Raw genomic sequence first — 4,082 nt, 5'->3', positions numbered from 1 at the left:
TATTGTTTTTATTTCTGCTGTGTTAGTTGTGATCTCTCCTCCTTCATTCTTGATTTTATTTATTTGGGTCCTTTTTCTTTTTGATCAAACTGGCCAGGGGCTTATCAATTTTGTTAATTATTTCAAAGAGCCAGCTTCTGGTTTCATTGATCTGTTCTACTATTTTTTTGCTTTTTGGTTTTGATAGCATTGATTTCTGCTCCAATCTTATTATTTCCTGTCCTCTGCTGGTTTTGGGTTTAATTTGCTGTACTTTTTCCAGCTCTTTAAGGTGTAAGGGTAGGTTGTGTATCTGAGACCTTTCTTCCTTCTTTAGGAAGGCCTGGGTGCTGTATACTTCCCTCTTATGACCTCCATTGCTATGTCCCAGAAGTTTTGAGTTTTGGTATAATCATTTTCATTGGCTTCCGTGTACTTTTTAATTTCCTCTTTAACTTCTTGGTTAGCTTATTCAATCTTCAGTAGGATGTTCTTTAGTCTCCAAGTATGTTATCTTTCCACATTTTTTCTTGTGGTTGATTTCGAGTTTCATAGCGTTGTGGTCTGAAAATATGCATGGTATTATCTTGATCTTTTTGTACTTGTTGAGGGCTGATTTGTGTGCCAGTATGTGGTCTATTCTGGAGAACGTTCCATGCGCACTGGAGAAGAATGTGTATTCCACTGCTTTAGGATGAAATGCTCTGAATAAATCTGTTAAGTCCATCTGGTCCAGTGTGTCATTCAAAGCCATGGTTTCATGTTGATTTTCTGTTTAGATGATCTTTCTGTTGTTGTAAGTGAGGTGTTGAAGTCCCCTACTATTATGGTATTACTATCAATGAGTTTCTTTATGTTTGTGATTGATTTATATATTTGGGTTCTCTCACATTTAGAGCATAAATGTTTATAATTGTTAGATCTTGGTGGATAGACCCCTTAATTATGATATAATGTGTTCTTCATCTCTTGTTATAGTCTTTATTTTAAAGTCTAGATTGTCTGATATAAGTATGGCTACTCTGGCTTTCTTTTGTTGACCATTAGCATGATAGATGGTTCTCCATCTGCTTATTTTCAATCAGAAGGTGTCTTTAGGTCTAAAATGGGTCTCTTGTAAACAGCATATAGATGGATCTTGTTTTCTTATCCATTCTGTTACCCTATGTCTTTTGATTGGAGCATTGAGTCCATTGACGTTTAGAGTGAGTACTGAAAGATATGAATTTATTGCCAATATGTTGCCTGTAGAATTGGAGTTTGTAGTGTTCTCTGGTCCTTTATATTCTTTGTTGCTTTTGCTCTTTTGGTCTTTTTATTTTTCCTCATCTTTTGTCTCCTCAAAGAGTCCCCCTTAAAATTTCTTGCAGGGCTGGTTTAGTGGTCACAAACTCCTTTAATTTTTGTTTTTCTGGGAAACGTTTTATTTCTCCTTCTATTTTGAATGACAGCCTTGCTGGATAAAGAATTCTTGGCTGCATATTTTTTCCAATTCAGCACCTTGAATATATCCTGCCGCTCCTTTCTGACCTGCCAAGTTTCTGTGGATAGGTCTGCTGCAAACCTGATCTGTCTTCCCTTGTAGGTTAAGGACTGTTTTTCCCTTGCTGCTTTTATGATTCTTTCCTTGTCTGAGTATTTTGTGAATTTGACTATGATATGCTTTATTGATGGTTGGTTTTTGTTGAATCTAACGGGAGTCCTCTGTACTTCCTGGATTTTGATGTCTGTGTTTTTCCCCAATTTAGGAAAGTTTTCTGCTATGATTTGCTCACATAACCCTTCTACCCCTTTTTCTCTCTCTTCGTCTGGGACCCTTATGATTCTGATGTTATTCCTTTTTAATGAGTCACTGATTTCTCTAATTGTGCTCTTTTGCTTTAGTCTTCCTTTTTTTCTGTTCATTATTCTCCATAGGTTTGTCCTCTATATCACTGATTTGCTGCTCTGCTTCATCCATCATTGCTGCCATGGCATCTATTCGAGATTGCAGCTCAGTTATAACTTTTTTTTATTTCATCCTGACTAGCTTTGACTTCTATCTCTGCAGAAAGGGATTCTAATCTATTTCAACCATAGCTGGTAGTACTATCGTGATTCTAAATGCTGGTTCAGACGTCTTGTTTGTATCTGTGTTGATTCATTTCTTCCTGTTCTTTCTAAAATTAAAGACAACGCGTGTGCACACACACACACGCGCGCGCGCAAATCAAATAAAGGCTGCTAGATCCTAAGTGTGTTTTGGTCGGGTTGTTGAAAGGAACTTGATAGATTAGAGAAAAAAGGGAAAGATAAGAAAAAAAAAAATAAAAAAAAAATTTGAAAAGTTGGAAAGATGAATACAATGAAATAAAATGAAATGATGGAAGTAGAATTTGAAAAAAATTACAAAAATTACAAAATACAGTGGAAAAATATTTTTAATAAAAATGGAAAATTTTTCTTTTTGTATTCAAGAATACAAAAAAAAATTGAATAGATGGAACAGTGAACAGACTGACATATGATTGAAATTACATCAGGTTCCCCTAGAAGTCAAACTATGAAGCACTTTTTTAATCCATAAACTAAGCAGGCAGAGAGACTGCGATGTTTCTGGAGAGTGAGGTTGGCCCAGTTGGGCGGGGCTTAGTGTAACGGCTCCATCCTCCACTAGACGGCGCTGCTTAGCTTACTGGGGTGGATTGTTGTGGCACCTGTAGGTGTGTATGTGCATGCACAGGAGGTGTGAAAATGGCATCACCCAGCTACCCAGTCTCTAGTATCAGAACTCTGTGTTCTCTCTGACCAGCAATTGTGCACCCCAGCCTTGTCTCCAGCTTCTATCCACTCCCTGCTTTTACACTGTCTGTGACCAAGCCATCAGGCTGCCAGGGGGTACCGCCCTCCTAAGTTTTATCTCAAATGCAGCTGTGTTTCCCAACCCCTCACTCCTGAGTGACTGGGGCTTTGACCCATTCTGACCCTCTGGGGGAGGGTCTCACTGAGCAATGTCCGGGTGCCTGCCTGCCCCCAGGAATGTTCAGGAGACCCTGTTTCTGGCAATGCCCAGACACTGTGGCTGGGTGCCAGCCCACCCCAGAAAAAGTTCACACAATTGTGTAGCAGCAGTATCTCAGGGATTATGGAAAATCATAACACATCTGGCATTAAGCTTCTCCCTTAATGTCCTTGTTCCAGCACCAGCGAATGTGGTTGTCTGGGGTCCACTGGGACCTTTGCTTGTGGGGTGGCCTCACAGTCTCTACCAAATGTCCTCCCAGAAGGTGAACCACCTCTCCCCTTGTGGCCTGAGCACCCCTCAGACCTTGCTCTTTGCGGTTCACCCTTCCCACCTGAGCACCTCCAGGTATTGAGCTGCAGAGTTTGACTCTGCCCTCAACCTGTTTATAGAGTCTTAATGGAATTTAAACCCTTTTCTTTCTCCTTTTTGTTAGTCCCCTATGTCCTCTTTTTCTCTCCAGCTGCTTTCGGGCAGGAGGGGGTGGATGCTTTCTTGTACTCCATCCTCTCTCCTCAAGCAAAAATAGTTCCTTGCCCTCTGCAGCTTCTCTCCCCCAGTTCACGTCTCTATGCTATGTATGTACCTGCTGAGTTCTGTGTTTCAGGTTGAGCAGATTGTTGTTTAATCCTCAAATCACTTTTCTAGGTGTGGAGGATGGTTTAGTGTTGATCTTCAGGGATGAGAGATGCAAAAAAAAAAAAAAAAAAAAAAAAAACCCAAAAAACCAAAAAGACTTCTATGCTGTTCTGCCATCTTGTCCTGGGAGCAAATTCACTTAAATACTTTTTGAAGTGGATTTTGAGGCCTCAGCATAATATTCCATTCTATTCTTTCAGAAATACCATTCTATTTTTTCATCCTAGCTGCAAAAAATGGCAGTCAATCCTTAAGAATATAAAGTTCTCTAATAATCTTCTTAGTGGGTTTCTATGTTCTCTTTAGCTAATGGCAAGTGGAAGTATGATAGGAGCAAGCTGTGTTTTTAAGACTTTGGAAGACATCTCAAGCTAGGCATTGGATGATCCTGAATTTATGTGAAGCTGTAAGGTATAGTGCTGTATTTAAATTTTAGGATGCAATTTTTCCTGTAATCTAGCAT

Source organism: Neofelis nebulosa, chromosome 7 (assembly GCF_028018385.1).
Source record: "Neofelis nebulosa isolate mNeoNeb1 chromosome 7, mNeoNeb1.pri, whole genome shotgun sequence".
Lineage (NCBI taxonomy): Eukaryota > Metazoa > Chordata > Mammalia > Carnivora > Felidae > Neofelis > Neofelis nebulosa.
The sequence above is the reverse complement of the archived record's forward strand: the minus strand, read 5'-3'. Positions refer to the sequence as shown.